This window comes from Mauremys mutica, chromosome 4 (genome assembly GCF_020497125.1).
Source record: "Mauremys mutica isolate MM-2020 ecotype Southern chromosome 4, ASM2049712v1, whole genome shotgun sequence".
NCBI classification, from domain to species: Eukaryota; Metazoa; Chordata; order Testudines; family Geoemydidae; genus Mauremys; species Mauremys mutica.
Window position 1 is genome coordinate 135,593,406 of NC_059075.1, and position 19,760 is coordinate 135,613,165.

General features: G+C 50.1%; 1 protein-coding gene across 7 annotated transcripts in view; it reads left to right on the forward strand.

The window, feature by feature from the left end:
* FOXP4 (forkhead box P4) overlaps positions 1–19,760 on the forward strand; it is a 143,730-nt gene that overhangs the window by 13,481 nt on the left and 110,489 nt on the right. The window contains exon 1 of one of the 7 annotated variants that reach the window (XM_045013149.1): positions 19,329–19,481. The exons of the other annotated variants lie outside the window; for them this stretch is intronic. The gene's annotated coding sequence lies outside the window, so the exon portion shown is untranslated. Of the gene's footprint in view, positions 1–19,328; positions 19,482–19,760 lie in introns of those variants that run through there. 7 annotated transcript variants of the gene reach the window in all.

A 19,760-nucleotide genomic window follows, 5' to 3' on the forward strand; every position in this document is an offset into this window, starting at 1 on the left:
AACGGGGGAGACTGACTGAACCCTGCAGTGACCGGACCTGCCTCCCTTTAACTGGACAGACAAGCTGGTCTAGGGCAGGTGTATCTGTAGCTGTGGTATCCAAGTATCGAGAACATTCAAGAGCCTTTCTCCATGCTGCCTGCTGGGGCAGGAATAGATCATAGAGGATCATTCCTCCTCCTCGCTCAGCATCATTCTGCTTTGGGACATGGACAGTTTCCCCTATAATGGGGGTTTCCTCTATCCCTAGCATGGGGGGGAGGGGGAGGAGCGTGTCCTGCTTTAAGGGCCTGATCTACAACCCACCAAAGTCAATAGGCGTCTTTTCCTCAAGGTCAGGGGGCTTTGGATGAGGCCTCTGATGAAACTCTGTTTCGAGTAAGAATGGACCCTTGGATCTTAAGTTTGACAGCCCCGAAATTAGGGTATGTCTGATCAGCCCCTCCCCAGCTCAAACCCCGCATCATGCCCGTGCGGCTCTCATAGAGGGAGCGGAACCTTCGTTGCTTCATTTGAAGGGGGATGAGGCTAAAGCAGCTTCGTTGTCAGTGCCGATTCCCCCCGCCCCCCCAGTTACAGAGCTGACAGAAAAGATGCTCTTGAAAGGCTGGTCTGTTTAGAAAGACAGTAAGAGAAAGTTTAAGTGAAGTGTGTGTATGGGGCGGGGAGTAGGGGGGAGTCGTTCAGGGATTGAAGCCAGTTTTGGTGAAACCCTGAAGGTTAGCATGATCTAGTCAATTACCTGCTGTGTGATGGGCGTGGCAGCCTCCCACCCCAAAGCTGGTGGCAGAGACTGTTGGTGCTGCTCAGTTTTTGGCCTTGAGCGGAATGGGGTGCTGTGGTTCCTGACTGTAACGGCTTCCAGCGGCCTCTGGGGGCTGTCTCATGGAATACGAGGATACTGAGTGAACGACAGAACCTGTGCCTAGAGAAGGGAGAGTCTCCGCTTAATTCTTTACTATAACGGCCAGATCAGGCTCTGTGAGCGGGACCCATGTCTTGCACTCCCCAAGAATTTAAATCTGCAAAGTGACTTGCCAAAGTGTGCCCTCCCCACCTGCCCCCTGGAAGGGATTGTAAGTGCAAAGAGAGCAACAACTTTTATTCGGGGGAGGGACAAGGATTCCTTTGAAGCGATGGCAACTGCATTTGCCTGGGCATAAGGTGGACAGAGGTGGCTGCAGCTGGAGGGCAAAGGTGGCATGTGTGTGTGTGTGGGGCGGGGGGGGCCTGCGTGTGTATCTGTCTAAATTGTTGCTAGGGTAGAAATTCCCTGGCTTTCTCTGTGAACAGCTTTGGTGTTGTCTGTCTTGTTTTGTGATGATTTGAAGTTGGGGGAGGGAGGGCTGTGCATCTGTCTGTCCTTCCCTCCCTCCAGCATCGTGGCCTTTGTACTTCATGCCCTCCAGCACAGCAGCCTCTGTGATCTGATCTGGATAATTTTCCTAGGGATGCTTGTCCTTCCCCCCAACACCCTGATCTTGGGGATGGTCTGTCCTCTTCTCTCTGCTCTCTCATATCAAAGTTCCCCATCCTGGTCTGGTCAGCCTGGGAAGCAGTGAGAGGAGAGGGACTTTACCCTGGAGTTTTCCTCCCTGGAACCCTTAAAGGCATTGAGCACCCTCCAACTTGTGTGCTCCAGGCTTTCCTGCATCTAAAGCAATCGCCAAAGAACATCAGTTGAGTCCTGATGCAGCAAAGCTTGTGCTTAAGTGGCCATAAGCCTGCACAGCTTCCAAACCTCTGGGGTGGAACCACCGACCCTGGTAGCTGATTGCCCTCCTTGAGTCCGTGTGCAGAGATGGGATTTGACTTGCCTGGGGCAAGAGATAGCCAGCGAGGAGACTGGTCCAAGGACAGGATGCTGTGCTGATGATGTGGTGAACAACACTAGCCCGTGTTCTGCAAGATTCTCTCTCCTGTTCTTGTTTGTGGCACGGTCCCTTGCTCAGGTTAATCCTGCGGCTTTTACATGCCAGTAGGCTGGGATTTTGACAAGGACCAGGTGCCAAAGTCCCGATGGGCTCCTTTGGGAGATCCCAGACGGCTTGTGTGTAAAGCCTGCGCTGGGTCCGGTGCCTGGGCAATCTCAGCCCATCTGTGAGCTCTGGGTGTGGGCAAGGAATCTGAGCTAGCAATGCTGATGAGCTATCTGATTATTTCAGTGCCAGCAGGTGGGCTGGGCTGCCTGATGGAATCAGAAGACCCAGTCCCTACTCTGAAGAGCTGGGATGGGATGCATGCTTTCTGAGCAGAGTAATGCCTGGCAGGGCCGCCCGGGGGGGCAAGTGGGGCAATTTTCCCCAGGTCCTGGGCCCTGCAGGCCCTGGCTGAGAAGCCCTTCCCTGGCCTTCGGCAGCACTTTAGCGGCGGGTCCTTCACTTGCTCCGGGTCTCCTGCGGTGAATCCTTCAGTGCTACCGAAGACACAGAGCAAGTGAAGGACCCGTCGAAGACTCGGAGCGCCGCCCGGTGAGTACAAGCGCCGCAGCGGGTGGCGCCATTTTTTTTTTATGTCCGCTCCCCCCAGCTTTGCCTCAGGCCCCCTGAATCCTCTGGGCGGCCCTGATGCCTGGCAGCCCCGATCAGAATAAGGCCCCGTTGTGTTCTGTGCCATGGAAGTACGTAGCAGACAGTCCCTGTCTTGAAGAGTTTAGCCGTGGCAAGCGAAGGGAACGCGTGCGAGGGAGGGGATGGGGCGAGGGGGACCAGGGTAACAGCTGCACTGTAACATGGTTGCTTAGTGAGGGCCCCCATCGTACCCCTTGATGCTTCGCTTGTGTGTTTCGCTTGCTGCTGGTAATTCTTCTCCACTGGTATGGGGAAGGAAGTGACTCTTGAGGAGGATGCATGGGGTGGGGAGGTGCTGGCATGGTGGACCTGGGTTGGGGGCATCCCAGGGAAGAGATGTGTTGCATAAGGCCTAGTGATGGCGATGGGAGTGACAGGCAAGCAGGACGCAGAGACTGGTGCTTTTGAGGTACAGAGGTACCTGCATTAGATACAGAGACCTCCGCTTTCATGCTAACCTCTTTGATTATTCCTTTCCCCTCCCCCCATCTGTTTTGTCTGCCTGCTGTGTCCTGACCCTACCAGTGCTCTGGGTCAAGGGACTGTAGTCTTGATTTGCCTGTACCGTGCCTAGCACCATGGGGCCCTGATCCTTGATTGGGGTTTGTAACGCAAACGCTGACTAATCCTCATCTTGGGGAGGAAAGGGTGGAACGGATGTTCTGCGTAAACCCAAATGCCCTTTTCTGCCCGTGGCACCCTGTGTGCCGGGAATTGGTGGGCAGTGATGGCAGGTGGAGGCACGATGCAGAGTGTTGCGGCTTGCGAGCCATGCATCATAAATTAATATTTTAGAGAAGGAGCCTTTTTTCCCCCTAAAAGGAGAGCGATTTCCCCCCCCCCCCCCAGGTGCGCTCTGAAATGAGGATGCATCTGTAACGCCACACTGCTGTGGTTCTATCAGTGACGCCACATTAATGGTAATAATCCCTTGGAGTTATACAGTGCATTCCATACTGAAACATTTTACAAACTACATGGAATAGAGGGATGGCTTCACCTGCTGCTGAAATGCAGCCACGTCTGGGGTGGAATGCTGGTAGCTACCTCCCTCTCCCCATTTGTTTAATGTTTGTGCTCTGTTAAATTCAGTGTGTTGGGAAGCCTCTCTTCCTTGGGAGGCAGGCTGGTCCAATGGTTAGGGTGCTCCAGGTTCAAATCCCTGCTCTGCCACAGGCTGACTGTCACTTAGTCACTACGTGCCTCAGTTTCCCATCTATAAAATGGGAATAATATTTCCCCTCATTCACAGGGGTGTTGTGAAGATAATTCCCATTAAAGATTGTGAGGTGCTTAGATCCTAATAGGGGTCTCATAAGTACCCTAGACCTCCAATGCTGTGGTGTTAGACTGTAAACTGAGAAGGCGTAAATGGTCTTTATGTCTTTGACTTCTCTAAATGGCTGAACTTTGCAGTGAGAGTCTGAAGGAGGGAATACGTCTTCACCAACTCCGCATCCTGTACCTGGCAGTTGATGTAGGTTGCCCTGCCCGTGCTCTGTGGATGGAGACGTCTGTGTGCTCCGGGACTGTTGGGCCCCCTTGTGCACGCACCAGCGAGACAGACCATGGACGTGGGCAGGATCAGTTGCGTGGCAGGCGGTACAGAGCACATGGTAGAGCAAATGGCTTGCGGGGAGAGGGTTGTTAAAGACACTCAGCCAAATTCAGCCGTGGCATCCGGAAGCCCAACTCCACATAGGTCAACAGGCCCTAAATCGGACACTTGTGTCTGCCTTGGCTCCATGTTGGCCTGTCTGTTCTCAAGGCAGCGGGGCTCTAATATCGGCAATGCACTGGTCCCAGCTCCTTGCTGTGATGGAGCGAGGGTAGGGGGGACACCTGGCAGTGTTAACCCCTTGGCTGCTGCTTGTCTGGAGACGGGATTCGGCAGGGTCGGGGTTTCAGGAAAGGGCTGGGGATGTTGTTTGCTCTTAAGTGAGAAGTGTAGGTGTGGCCGGGAGACACTGAAACTTCCGATCTGGTGTGTGTGTTCTGCCATTCGCCAGCCTCGGCTCCCAGGTGAGCTACACAGCTGCCTCCCACCGCTGCTAGTAGCCGGGAATGGAGCCTGTGAACCCTCAGCCGCAATCTCTTCGCTTCTCACGAGCTGCTAACAAAGCTAGTGCCTCTGGTACCAATGACTGGTAGCAACAAGTGCTCATTCCTCCCCCCTACCCCACAAAGTCCTGCTAAAACAATGAAGAGCTCTCCCTTCCCCCCCCAGCCCCATCTAGTAGATAGCCACATCATCCAAGCCCCTGGACTAGCTCTCTGCCTCCTAGCTAAGACATCACCTCTTTTCTGAGCTCCCCCTAATTTTGGACTCCCATTTCCTTCTCCCATACTGCAGCCTTTAGACCTTGAAGGGAGTGAACCTGTCCCCTGTGTTCCCCCTTTCGCCCCCTGGGTAATTACCTCTGAGAGGTCTTTGTAGCGCTCCTTGTTGGTTATCAAACAGGTGACCGGGCAAGTGGGGAGGACAACATAGTAAATTTACAAAGCACCGTGCATCCCAAAGTTCCTTGCTACCTTCACAGATACCTACTCATAAACTGCTCCCCCAGCTACTGAAATGCAGCCACCTCTGCGGTAGAATGCAGCAGCTGTTTTGACAATGCATAACAGCCACTTCTACAATAGGGCAGGAGCAGAGAGAATAGAGGGATCCAGCTGAAACTCGAGAGGGAATTTCAGGGAGACAGAATGCAGGTAAAGAGAGACTCCAACCTGGATACCGGAGGCCTAAATCTCACTTGTATTTAGCCGTATCTTTTGGGTTGGTGATCGTTGTGCACAGCTGTCCCCATCTGGCCGTGTGCTTGGCTGGATGGTATAATATTTGAAAGTCACAAAGCTTAGGGAAGTTCTAGTCTTCCCTATGCTAAATGTGGGACCTTGCAGATTTTTAAAAGAACCCGTCTGGCAGAAAAGGCTCTTAATGCTACAGCAGGTTTGTTTGGACTTTTTAAGCTTGTTTGGTAGCTGCCAGCTTTTTCAGTGGGGGCTAGAGATGGACACATGCCACCTCCTTAGTGTTAAAGCTAGAAGGGCGGGGCACAGATGCTGCTGATAGAGCTGGGCAAATAATGAATGTTGTGGACCATTGGCAATTTTGAAAAGTGTGGGGGGGAGGGGAGGAAGGTGAGGGGGTAATTGCTTCAGGTTGGATGGAAAAGGGAAAAAAAATTGTTGAGTCAAAAAGTTTATTTTTTTTCCTCCTGAGTCCAACAAAGCACTTTGTTTCTGTTTTGACCAAGTTTTTTTTAAAATGTTGCTGAATTTTTAAAATAAGCTGAGAGGAAGTTTGGATACAAAGTGGTTTCAAACCAAAAAAAATGGAAACGTTTTGTTTTTGCAAGATGTTAAAACATTTTGCTTCCTTTGGAATTGTTTGGCAGGTGTTTCCAGAACAACTCAGTGAAATCGACATGAATCGGTGCGCTCTTGTGGTATTGCCAAATCGGCGTTTCATGCCCAAAAGTTGTGGCTGAAAAATTTCTCTCCGCTCTCAATGGAGTCATATTGCATTGCCTGCAAAGTTCAGCGCAAGTGGTACTTATTAATGTAGATAACGAGGGCTGGGTGGCATTGGCGGTCTTGTTTTGGGTGACTTCGCATCTGTAACATGTCTCCTGACATTTTAGGAGATGGGGGCAAGGGGCCCTCCCTTCTGAAGCCTTGATGCAAAAAACGACTTTTGACCAAAAAACCCCACAATTAGAAGTGGTGAAAATGTTATGCCTTTCTTTTTTTCCTCAAATAGCATCCTTTTGGAATTAAAAGGGGGCCCTTGCTTCATGGAAACGATCAGGAGTTTGGGTTGCAAGCCAGAAAAATGTTTCTGGGGTGTTCTTTGTTTTTGATATATCAAGGCCACATCCAACAGATTCTGGAAAAAACCTCCAGAGTTGGAGCTTGTCCTTTTATTTCATAGGTGCATAGATTTTATTATTATTTATTAATATTTTTAAAAGCCAGAAGGGGCCTTTTTAGTTACCAGCTAGTGTCATCTGCTTAACACAGATCATATCTATAATCTCACTGAGTGATTTCTGCATTGAGCCCATAACTTCTAACTGAGCTAGAGCATAGTTTAGGAAACCAGCAGCCCTGTATCTAGCATGCACTGGGTCGGACGGGGCCATATGCTTCAGCTTGTGTTCTTGACGGTGTGCAGAAGCCCGACTTCCCGCACCTTTCACAAGGCTGTACGTTTTTTCTGTGCTTTGTGTTCTTAGATGTTCAATGCCGATGGCCTAGTGTGCCTGAATTGCGTAGCTTTATGGCGTCTCTCCTCTTGGGGAGCACTCCAAGCCTATCCCCACTCTCCCTTTCCCTGCTCTTGGTGTGGGGTCTGTACTCCTCGGGCCGGACTTGCCAAGGTATCTAGCACTGATCACCAAGCAGACTCTTTACAGCTGCATTTCTCCCAAGAGCTCCTCACCCAACGTGCTGGGCTCTCCTGAAACTCTGCCACCAAGTGACTAATCTCTTGCCCTTTAAGCCTCTTGCTCCATCTCTCCCCTATCCCTTTGCCTCCCTTCTTCTGCTCCACTCAGATTCTCCTCTGTTCTTTCCCTCCATTGGTTACTGTCCCTCGCCTTGCCTTGATTCCATCCCTGACTTTTAGGGCCTCCACCTAGGATCTGAGTCCCCTGGGATTGGGAGCTTTGCTGGTGCCCTCTCTTCTCCCAAGAGCACACCCTTCTTGGGAGCCTTCCTCCGCTCAGGTCTCGGCTCGGCCTAAGTGTTCCCAGCACGGTGGGAGGCGCAGCGCTAGTCCGAAGCCCTGCAGGAGCAGACTTGGCCAGCGTGGCTGAGAGCAGCTCCACCGCGCCACCAGGCAGAGTGCGTATTATTGAAGGATCGACCCAGGCGAGTGCAGCCCTTAACTGCCTAGCACGGCAATATGTAGCCTTCCTCAGCTCCCTGCTTAGATGCCTTAAAGTGTCTGCAGGTAGCCCCGTGGGTAAGAAAGGCACCAATTACACGCAGCCTGATGAGGATGGGAGTCGCTCTTCGCTGTTGGCATGTGCTTGAGGGGAGGGGATGTTTCCCTTCTCCGCTGTCTCTGGCCTCCCATCCCTAGTGGTGTCCCCTGAAGTCACAGATGGTTCATGGCGGATCCCACCAGGACAGTAAGCTGAAGCAGAGCCCCCTGTCCTAGTGACGTGTGGTGCCGTTACCCGTAAGATGCAAAGCGACCCAGAGAAGCTGCTAGGTAACCCCTGCTGTGGTGTGCCTGGGAGGAGGGGCGCTGCAATGGTTGGGTCATCGAGTGGCGTCACAAGGCTGTTCCCGAAAGAAGGCACAGGGGAGAGCGAAGCTGGGTGGGCCGGTGTGGGGCAACGCTGCCGCCTGCGATTTTCTCTGCTGATACTCCAGGCAGGTTCTCTTTCTTGGCAGCACGAGGTTCATTCAGAATGACTCCCCATGCTGGTCCAACAGCTGCTGTCCTGAACGGGAGGGATGGGTGGTCCCTCCCGGCAGAGGACTCCTGCAGATAGTGAGCCTGTGTGTAGGCGTGAGCTCCCCAGCTCTAAAATTGGGGTAGATATTTTGCAAACGGTGACATTTAGATCCGTCATCAAGTGGATCAACCTCTTTGCCTTCAGTGGAGTGGCATCCACTTTTAACGGGGCTGAATTTAATTGACGTCACTGTGACTAAGGCGTGCAATGGAAGGTAAGCATGTGTTTTCAAGCGCTTCGCTGAATCTGGGCTTGACCCAAAGCCTGTGGCAGTGAAAAGACTTTATGGAACTGGGTCAGGCCCGTAGAAATCAGTATTCTCTGGTACGTGCATGCGTCACTGATAACGGGGTAGCCACGCAAGGACACCTCTTGTGCATGCATGCAAAGATACTTAAACCTGGGTCCGGACTGACAAGCTATCAAAGAATTTGTGCGGAATGTTGTTCTAACGTCGGCTGCATATAATAGTATGAGAGTATTGCTTTCTAATGATGGACAGAGTGAAGTGAGGGTTTAAACTGTAGCACCTACCAGGGCACGTTTTTTTTTTTTTTTTAATAAGTTTGAGGAGGACGCGTTTGTAGTTGTAGGATTTTTTTTCTTATGCCGCTCATTTCAATCCAACTTCCAAATAGGATTCTGAGGAGGACACGTTCAATGTGTGACAAACTAAATGAAAACCTCCCCTCTGATCCAGATCTGGTGTGGTCCATGGCTGAAATAAACGAGAGAAAAGAGCTGAATAAGGCCATGTCCATGGGTCTGACAACATGATAAAACAGCCAAGCTTCTCTTGTGACTCCAAGCACTGAATTCGGTCTCCGTGTTTGCTCTTAGCTGACGGTTACTCGCCATGTGATTCATATGCGACACATACTTAGGATATCATACGTGTCTGTATATGTATACGTGCGCGTTGGCTCTATTCGCGGCTTTCTGTCATCTTTAGCCATGAAATTCTTGTTAATCCTCTCGTGGGGTTAATCCTCACTTGGCTGAGAATATTTACCCTTAAAACACAAGTGCTAAAACTAGGAAGGAAAAAGAAGCTTCCTTTTATTTTGGGGGGGAGGGGGACTGTGCATGTCCCATTCCACGTGCGAATGGAAATAGCAGGTCGCTGTGGCTGGGATGCTAGGGCATCTCTCTGTTAGCGGTCTATATTGGGAGAACCACATAATTTTTTTCTTTTTTTGTCATCCCCCCCCCCGCCTCGGAGTTTGGATTTTTGTTCCGTTCCCTCGTTCATTGTTGTTTTTGTTAATTAGGTTGTGATGGGAAACTGTCTCTATCCAAAAACAAAACCGTTGAGAAATGTTTTCCCCCACAGTATGGGCGCAGGCGTTCGAGGAGAGATGGTTGGGAGGACGCTTTTTTAAAAATAATTTCTTCATAAAGCTCCTTAAAAGAGAAGCCCAGTCTCCCCCCTCAGACGCTGCCACCTCCCCTCCCACCCCCCTAATTAAACGATTTGAATTTTCACGTTAACCGCTTGGCGCTTCCTCGGCGCCTCAGATGATTAGAAAAGGATATTCATTTATGCCTTTTAAACGCCGCCCCGATTAAAATCAGAGAGATTTTTTCCTTCATCAAAATCTAACATCCTTGAAAAATTAATTTGATGCCTCTTGTTATCAATTAATTGAATCTCGTTGGGAAAGAGGCTTGTACGGCGGGTGGTTAGCGCTGGCCCTTCTGTTCTTAGCTGCTTCCCTCCACCCGCTTTCTCCCTTCTGCTGCTGCTTCCAAACACGGTAGCATTATAAAACTCTCTTCTTTTTTTATTTTACTCATCTCATAAAATAAAATAAATGAATAAAACTTGGGTCTCTTTTTCCCATCCTCCACCCCCACTCGCTTGAGTTCTCATCTGAAAGGAAAAACCTCTTCTCTTTCTCGGCCTCCTTTCCTATAACTTCACGGGGGCGGGGAAGGCGGCTGAGAAGGAGAAATAAAGTTAGTGCCTTAGCAATTCCTCAGCGTAGCAAAGCAGCCGGGGTCTGTCTGTCTCTGCCTTTCTTTAAACGGGGATATTGGATATTTCATTCGAATCTCCCTCTTTTCAATTAAAAGCACACGGCTCCTTCTCTTAAACCCGCTCCATTCTCCTCCTCTGTCTCTGCAGCCCGAGAAGCGATTTTCCTTTCTTTAATATTTCAGCTCTTCCCCCGAGACGAGCTGGCTGCATTTTTTTTTTAATAGACTCTCTCCCTCTGTATTAAACTTTTCCAATCTTTGCCCCCCCCTTCTTTCCGCCTCTCACCACCTTAAACAAAAAAAGGAAAAAGTTAGAAAATTAAAAAACCTGGATTTTCACAGGTTATTTAAATAATAATTAAAAAGTAGAAGAACTCACTTCATTTTAACTTTCCTTCTCCTTACTATGAATCTGCCAAGTTATTTCAGACTTGGATGTCTCTTTGGTTAATAGACTCCTTGTTAATGCACTCTCGTGAATTGGGGGTTGTTAGTGGGGGAGTTTGAAACTGATTCTAACTGTGTAAGAACATAATGGCCATACTGGGTCAGACCAATGGTCCATCTAGCCCAGTAGCCTGTCTTCCGACAGTGGCCAGTGCATGATGAATCAGAGGGAATGAACAGAACAGGGCAATTTTGAGTGATCCATCCCCTGTCGTCCAGTCCCAGTTTTTGGCGGTTTAGGGACACCCAGCATATGAGCTCATGTCCCTGGCCATGCTGGCAAATGGCCATTCATGGACCTGTACTCCATGAACTGATCAAACTCTTTTCCAAACCCAGCTAGTACTTTAGGCCTTCACAAGATCCCCTGGCAACAAGTCCCATGTGTTCACTGTGCATTGTATGAAGAAGTACTTCCTTAGGTTTGTTTTAAACCTGCTGCCTGTTAATTTCATTGGGCGACCCCTGGTTCAGGTGTTCCGTGAAGAGGTAAATAACACTTTTTCTCCACATCAGTCATGTTTCTATAGACCTCTGTCATATCCCTCCCTTAGTCGTCTCTTTTCTAAGCTGAACAGTCCCAATCTTTTTAATCTCTCTTCAAACAGAAACTGTTGCATGCCCCTAAATTTTTTTCCCCCTTCTCTGTACTATTCCCAATTCTTATTTTTCTTTTTTTTGAGATTGACTGACCAGAACGGCACACAGTATTCCAGGTGTGGGTGCACTACGGATTTATATAGTGGCATTGTGATATTTTCTATCTTCTCTATTGTTTCCTAATATTCTCTCAGCTTTATTTTTTTTTTGACTGCCACCGCACATTGAGCCGATGTCTTCAGAGAACTAGCCATGAAGACTCCTGGATCTTTCTTGAGTGGTAACAGCTAATTTAGACCTCATTTAGGCTTTTTCCTCTCATGGGTACCCTAGTCCTGTTCAAAGTAACTGAAGTGAGAAATCCCCATGGTATTAACTTCAGTATGAACGACTGCCCACCATGCTTGTTCAACCCCGCTGCCCATCTGCTGGCCGGCCCCTCTTCCTCTTGGGTAGCCAATTTTGGTGTCTTTAAAAGAGTCTGGATACCCTGAACGAGCTTCCCCTTTAGAGCATTTTCAAAAAAATCCTTTAAATTATCCTATTGTCCAGTTTGCTTGAGACTCTGTTGCTGGAGCGTGTGCATAGAATGTAACGCTGGCAAACTGCAACTGAGAGCCCTGAAGTTTGGCGTCGTCTGTTTATCTGCAAAGCAAGCTCAGCTTTCTCCAAGCTGCCTGCCCAGAGCTTGTTGGCTAATTCATCCTCCCTGCCTGTTTTGATATCTCTGCAGGAACGTGCCTGTGAGAAGGGTGGCTTTTGTGATTAGTCTTGTGGTGGCAGCTAGGGGCCCCAGCCAGGATAAGAGCCCCATTGTGCTAGGTGCTGTACAAACACGTAGTGTGAGACATTCCCTGTCCTAAAGAGTCTGTGTAGACAAGCCTAGGAAACAGCACAAAGAGTGGGGAAGTGACTTGCCCGTTGTCCCACAGCAGGTCAGTAACAGAGCGGGAATAGACTCTAGCTCCCCGCACAATGGCCGACCCACTGGACCCCACTGCTTTTCTGTACAATGTGGATTTTGCTTCCATAGGGGCTGGAGTGAGGTCACCAAACTTGCTTTGTAGATTCACTGAATAATCTTCAGATGGTAGCCGTCTTTGTTCACTGGAGCTGAACTAGGGTCCTAGAGGCGGAAGGTGCCGTCTCCCATTACCAACCCGCAGTGGGCCATCTAGCCTCCATGTTTTTGTCTCCCTAAGGGGGTGTGAATGTTGCCTTGTGGCAGAGGGCTGGGGGTCGGGTGGCGACTCTACCTCCTTAGAAATGTGAGGGCAGCAGAGCGGTGTCCTGTAGCTTTATGGCTTTTCGTTGTATTGAATTTCCACTTGCACTTCCTCTGGGAGGATAGCAAGTGGTTATCTCAAGAGCAAACACTCTGGGCCTACTGTAAGCTCCTCCCATTTGATAGGATGGAGAAGTATGAGGCCAATGCTCATCCAGGGTAAATTACCATAGCTCCATTGAAGTCAGTGGAGAGACCGCCAGCTATAATGCCCCATCATTTCCCTCCCTGCTTTTCTGGATCCCGCTCGGTGGGAGCTTGCTGGCCTTTGGAGCCTGGGGCCTTTCTCAGCTCCTTCCTGCCAGCACTGCAACCCTCTGGACTCAGGAAGGGGTCAGGATGGGTCACTAGAGCTTTAATCCCAGCCTTTTTGATCACTGTTGGTAGGAGGCGGGTTAGCCTTTCAGAAGGGGAGAGGATGGGTAGCAAATGGTATGTCATTGGGATGAGAACTCTGCCTACAATCTGAGGGATGAAGGACTGAGCTGTCATGAACCTGTCTCCCTCTACCCTGCTCTTAGCTGTGTATCCTAACTAGCACTTACCTACAGGTGACAATTGCTGTACAGGTCTGTCTCATCTTACGCGCATTTAACATGGGCGATTTTGGCTTTACACAGTCGGCAAAAACCAAAAAAAAAACCCCCAGAAAAATAACAATTTTAATACTGTACCTGTAGTGCGGGCAATTCCTCCCGCCATTACACTCAATGTAATTTTGACTATATGCGATTTTCGCTTTACGTGCTGACTGCAGAACATAACCCCAGTGTAAGATGCGACAGACCTATATCTCCCAGGTGGGACCATTTACCCCCACTTTACAGCTGAGGACACTGAGGCACTGGGAAGGGAAACGGACTTGCCCAAGATCACACAGTGGGGTTAGGGGCTGCCTCTCGATAGATTATAAACCAGCAATACACTGGTAAAGCTGTGCAAGAGATGACTAAATCCCACACGTCTGTGCCATTCTCAATAGATTGAAACATCTGCTGTGGATTGACAGGTGGATTGGAGTTTCCCAGACTTTGAGATGTCCCTCTCCGGCACCCCAAACAAATGAAAAAAGCAGTAGCAAAGGCTGTGGCTACACTTAGCGCTTCAAAGCGCTGCCGTGGCAGCGCTTCAAAGCGCTGCCGCGGCAGCGCTTTGAAGCGCTAAGTGTAGTTAAAGCGCCAGCGCTGGGAGAGAGCTCTCCCAGAGCTGTCTGTACTCCACCTCCCTGTGGGGAATAACGTACAGCGCTGGGAGCCGCGCTGGGGCTTTGACCAAACTGGCGCTTTGCAGCGCCGCAATTTGCAGCGCTGGAGAGGGTGTGTTTTCACACCCTGCTGCAGCGCTGCAAATTTGTAAGTGTAGCCAAGCCCTTTGTGAGAGAGGAAAAGTGCCCTGAGGTATAAGGGTCTTTGGAGCATGCCTACCTGTCTGATGGGCCGGTGACACTTTCTCAGGGGGTCCAGCACTGTAAGTCTGCCAACAAGGGACTGTGTGGGAGCTCCCTGCCACCGCAGGCTGTTAGCCAGCCAAACAAACTGTAGGACTCTGCCAGTCCAGACTTAGCCTTGCAGGTTAACCCTTGATGTACGTCAGTTCCCAAACTCTCCAAAAGCAGCTCCCTGCAGCATCCAGCCCCTGTCACTGGCTGTCTGCAGAAATCCCACGTCTGCTGTCTGCAGACAGAATACACCCCCCAGTCTGTTGGCTCAGCACGCCTCACTCTCACGTAACAGCACTGAGATGGATTTATAATAAAACAAGCATACGTTGATTAATGAAGAACAAAGTTTGAGGTGATACTACACAGAGATAATAGCAACAGGAAATGGTTATAAATAAAACAAAGTCATGATTTCTTATGACTATAACTTGACCCAATAGGTTACAATCCTTGTCTAAGGTAGGTTTCTCACCTAAAGCAACCTTTCAGCGTCACCGTCCCCCTTCCACCACGCATGGTTGGGGTTCCAGGGCGTGCAAAGAGCACCGACCTCTTTGTTCTCTGAATGATAGGGGTTCTCTCTCCTTCCTCTTATCGTTCTTTTGAAGTGTATCCCCAGAGAAAGTTCTCCTCTCCTCCTGTTTGTGCTTCAGGGAGCAGACACCAGGCTGTTTTCTCACTCTTCTGTTGACTTAAAAATGCAAATGCAGCATTCTTTGTGCTGGTTTCCCAATACTTTGATTCACAACAGGTATCTTGGTAGACAGGTAAATCCACTTTCCTCAGTCTAGGGAAGACTTGTTTAGCAACCCTGCTTGGTTACTTGATTTGAAACATGTTTAGTATGCACAGACCACTTTTTTTTATTTAACACCTGTACGTGCATCTTACACCTTTGATGGCCTATATGAGATAAGTTTTCATCTGACTTCTTACGTAATGTTCTTGATCGACAGATACCCTCACCGCACTGTGTTGGGTGTAGTGAGTTTGTCAGGCTTGACAGGAGTTGCTGTTACATGGCAGGGAACCTTTTTTGCCAGTGGGCACTGAGGGGCTCTTAGCATCACAGGGCCAGTCCTTTCTCATAGGACGGTCGGAACTGTATTGATTGCTAGAGCATTGTGCTTTGGTCTTAGTGCCTTCAGGAAAGGTTTTTGGGGAGAAAACGGCAAGCTCTTTGGGGCAGGTACCGTCTCTGTTCTGTTTGTACAGTGCCTAGCACAGTGGGGTCCTGGGCGTGACTGGGGAACCTGGGTACTACCCCAGGATGAATAATTATAATATCCATGGTATGGAGTGACTCTGGTTTGTCTGCTACTTCAGAATTCTCTGCTCTGCCTCGTCTAGGCAGCCAGAGTTCCAGTTTGGAAGCAGGGTCTAGTGGACCGGGATGCAGGAGATCTGGATTTGCCCCAGAACTGTTGAGTCATCTTGGGCAAGTCACACCCCCACTCTGTGCCTCAGTTTCTCCTCCCCTTTGTAAAGATTGAGGCATGTATTGTCTCTCCCTGTGAGTTTATACAGCTCCTAGCACAGTGAAGCCCCAATCTCAATGGGGACCTTTAGGTGCTATTGAAATACAAATGATATCTGGATAGTGGGGAGTCTAAACTCTGCTCCAAGGTAACTGGCGGCATCGCTTGTGGCTTTTGTGCAGTGTGGTTCCAGCAAACTGGTCTTGTTGAGAATTGGAGCCAGTTAGATGAAATGGGCACAAATCGGAATCGCATCTCCCCCCACCCCACTGAGCTTTGAGAGAGCTTGGGTCTGCACCCCATGTGGGCAGCTCATGCAATGGACTCAAATTCAGAGCCTGACTGAACACTCCCTAACTTGGAGTCAATCTGGAACCAGATCTGTGTATTTCAGCTGGGATTTGAGTCCATTTTATCACTCCTCACCCCCTTCCCCGTCTTCCCACTGATAGGCCTTCTCCCAGACACATGCAGTGCTGGACAGGTGCTTATTCTAGCGCTGTAGCAGTAGATGGACCCGTGGGAAGGCAGCACTTTCAACCAGTTGCTGTTCATTGTCTAAAGTGCCCGCGGGAGTGGGGTACAAACCAAAGGGAACCTGGGAACTGTAGTCCTGTCCTTTATGAATGGGGTGTGACTGGGTGCCAGCAGCACCCTTACTACCCAGCAGGCTGTGGCTAGCAACCATCTCTTGTTCAGACTTGGGCATCCCTCCAGTCACCCACCCACACAGCTCCCAAACTGCGAGACAGGAGCCCCTGTGTGCGACGTCACTATTTAATTAGACGTCCCTGATTAACAAAACTTGGCGTTCGGCTTCCTCCTGCCCTCATCTTTCCTGGCTCCGAATCAATGGCTTTGATATGCTAATTAGGGAGTAATTTAATTTCAAAAGGCCGCAATTAACAAGGGTGTTGTGGACATGCTGTAGTTAAGCGGCGTAATCTAATTTGCATTAGTAACAAGCAGGGACTAATTAGAAGCTTAATTAGACACTTAGATGGCTCTTGTGTTTACTTTCTTAATGAGATGGAGTGGGGCTCTTTTTTTTTAATCTTTTCAAGAGCTCAGCAGAAGGAAGCGGTGGGCAAAGCTGCAGACCCAGCGCCTGGCACGTGCCCTGCACCTTTGCTGGCTTTCATCCATAGCCCTGCATTGCCAGAGTAGCCTCTTAGGCATGACCCGGGGTGCCACATCCGTGCAGCTAGGCTCAGATGTCAGGAGGGTTTTTTTTAAAGATGGACAAGCAGTTCCTAGTGCTGATTAGAAGGTGGGCTGGGAAATGAATGAATGGATTAATTGAATAATCCAGCTGAACCGTGTTTCCTGGAGCTCCTTGCATCCAAACTGATTGACAAGCTCGGGACGGCCTTGAGGCAGGAGCGCATCTGTCTCTGGGGTGGAAGGTGGCAGCTTGTTGAACAGCTCACTTCCTGTCCCAAATGGAGGGGAAGAGGGACACCAACGCGGCATCCTGCGGGCTTGTGGAGAAGAGCCAGCGTTGCATACCGAATCCCCGGGACCGGGGCATTCCCCATATTGACCTGCCAGGGCAGCGGTTCAGTGCTGGCTCGGTGCGAAGAGTGCCCCCTTCTAAATCATCACTGTCTTGACACCTGGCCATGCGGGAACAATCCTCGCTACAACTCTGCTGAGCGGGCTCAATCGGACACTGCTACCGAAGTACAGGGGAGCTCATTTTGGAGAGAAGTCTCTGTTCCTACCAGCGCTCTGTGCAGGGTGAGATTAGAATCCCCAGCCTCGCTCATTCGGGAGCTTTTTTGGCCTGGCATCTGCTCGCTGTGCCCAATCCTGGATAGCCAGCAGTTTCTGTGGGCCGACCTCTGCTGCTTTGAACAGCAACAAGATCCATTGGTTGTGCTTGGGGGGGCCTTCAGCTCAGATGTCCAGCCAGACTCTCTGCAGTTCCAAAATAGCGGGACCCAGCTTTCTAGGAGATGCTCTTCTGCAGGTTTTTCTCACTTCACTCCTTTATAAAAGGGAAGACTAAATGCTCCATTTGAAATCTGCACACACTGGCTCTTCTCACCTGCTGCTGCATCCAGAAGATTGGAGCCTGAGGTCCCTTGCTAGATGCCTCTAGAGCCAAGGATGAAAGGCATGGTACCTCCAGAGTTGGGTTTAGACCTTGGAAGTTTGCCACTAGCTTTGAGAGGGGCTGTGGTGTTGGGGATCGTAAGCATCCACGACTGCGTTGGCGAGGTGGGGTATATGCTGCCGGGCCTGCATAGAGGTTGCTTGACATGTTCCAGAAGGTTCAGTGAAATGCCTCTGCTGGAAGGAGCTAAAAGCTGGTGAAATAGTTGAGCACCTGAGTACTTGAGGCAGGGAGGGTACTGACTGAGGGGTTTATCTTCAGTTTTCCTTCATGTGGTGGGGTGGGGCCGCCTCGGAGATTGACTCCTTCCAAAATACTTTGCTGGGAGCGGATGAAAGTGCCCGTAGGTGCGATTCCCATTAAAGTGGGTGCCTGGACTTAGCCAATCCCTGGTTCCTTCAGTCTCTTCCAATTTACGGTAATGCTTTAAATTCGTTTTAGCTCTGCCAGCCGTTTATTCTAATCCCCTTTCCACATTTCCATGTGTTTGTGTGTTAATTAAAGGGTAAAAAGCCACTCTCCGAGCAGTCCCAGCTTTGCTTTCGCCTCCTGAGCCCAAAGCTTTTTAAGATTAGCGAGTCACTTCCTGAAGAGTTCCTGGTGCCCAGACCCGGGGAGGCGGGCTGGCTCCACTTTCTGTGGCTCAGAGCAGATCTGTGTTTGTGGTAGCGAGTCAGAGACATTCCAGCAGCCTCCCCCACTTTGCATGGGGTTTTTCCTCCCGGGTTAGTTATAAAGAGTTCCCTGGAGGCACTGGTGTCGTGAATTATGGGTCTTCAGTGCATCTTAGATGTAATTTTCCTTCCCCCGCACCAATGTGCTTCCTCTACCAGCATTAGCCTCTGTGCTAAGGTTGGTTCCTCTAGTGCTGCCAGCCCATGCCGTGGGTACCTACCTTCAAGACAGCCTGCCTCCTGGGTAGCTGCAGTAAGATGAGCATGCTCCCTGGAAAACCGGTGCTTCAGGGAAAGACCTCGCTACGCTCAAGGGGGTAGTGACCCAGGCACGACGCTGGTCCTCTGTCTCCTCCCGTCTGCCTTGCCTTCGAACCTCAATGAGGCTGGAGCCAGAAAGAATGCACTAGGCAAATTGGTTTGGTTAAAGCCTAGGGAGGGGCTTGAGCTGCCGAGTTGAGATGTCGATGGGAAGCTCTCCAGGCGGTGTTTTGGATCTGGAGCGTCTTGGTTGAGGGCCCGCCGTGAGTTTGAATAGCTCACCAGAGCCTCTTGCTGCTTCTGGCCTGGCCAGAAATCCTCTCTCATGAGTCACAGCAGCAGGCATGTTGCAAATACTTGGCCAAGTCATTTTTACATTTCCAGCTCACTTTTGCAGACTGACGAGGTACAAATTGTTCTGAGGAGTATCTGAAATGCCAGGTACTTCCAGACCCTTGCAAGCCTAGACCCTTTCGGTTAGAGGGTGCTGGGGAGAGAAAAGGAGAGAGACACTCTGCTAACCTCCCCCTCCCCCCCTTGTTTTACCAGGCTTCCTTTTTTTGGACAAAGTCAGTTTTGCATTCTCTGCAGTCCATGTGGAAGGGAGCTTATTGTGAACAGGACGGTTTTGGGGTTGGATTTTCCCTGCACTGAATCCCTGGTTCCTCTCCGCCCCCCCTCCACTTCTGAGGTGTGGAATTTTACCTGCTGACAATACTTAGCACTGCGGTAGAGCTTGTTTTTATTCCCTAGACCTGAGTGCCTTTCCAGGGAATGAACCAGCATCCTTACCCTTATTTGACAGGAGGGGTAAAAGTGACTTGCCCCACCTAGTGGGCGGTTGCTGTGTTCACTGTTTTGCATCCCTCCTGCTGCTGTATTTACAATGGTAAGAAGGTGGCAGGTGCTTTTCCTTCTGCTGCGATTCGGCGGATGAGCAAAAGGTGTTGGAGGTGACTAGAAAGAGCAGAATCATCTAAACGGAAGGTTCTGTGGCAGTTAACCACAGTGATTTGGAGGGAGAAGGAGATTTTAAATGAGTGAATTGACTTTACCCTGGCTTCTCCCTACGATGGGGGTGAGGTAGATTGTGTATGTCACACATCTCCCCATAACCGAATTTATTTACCTAGGGATTGCAGAGGCTGAGAGGTGAGTTACCGAGGCTCTAGCAGGGGACGCACATCTTTGCATCGCTGTAATCCCTGCACCTACTAGAGGCCATGTCTACGGGGGTAGCACAGATATTTCTGCCCGGCTTGCAGTAGTAGGGAGGGGAGGGATGGCAGATCAGAGCCAGGAACAGGGGAGTCGGGGAGGCCCTCCGTTACTAAGCAGCAGCACGTAGCTCAGTGTAGGGTCCACTGTTGGGCCGCTGATCGGTCCTGTCAGCACAGAGCAGGGAAGTGAGCTCCAAACTCTGCCACGCCA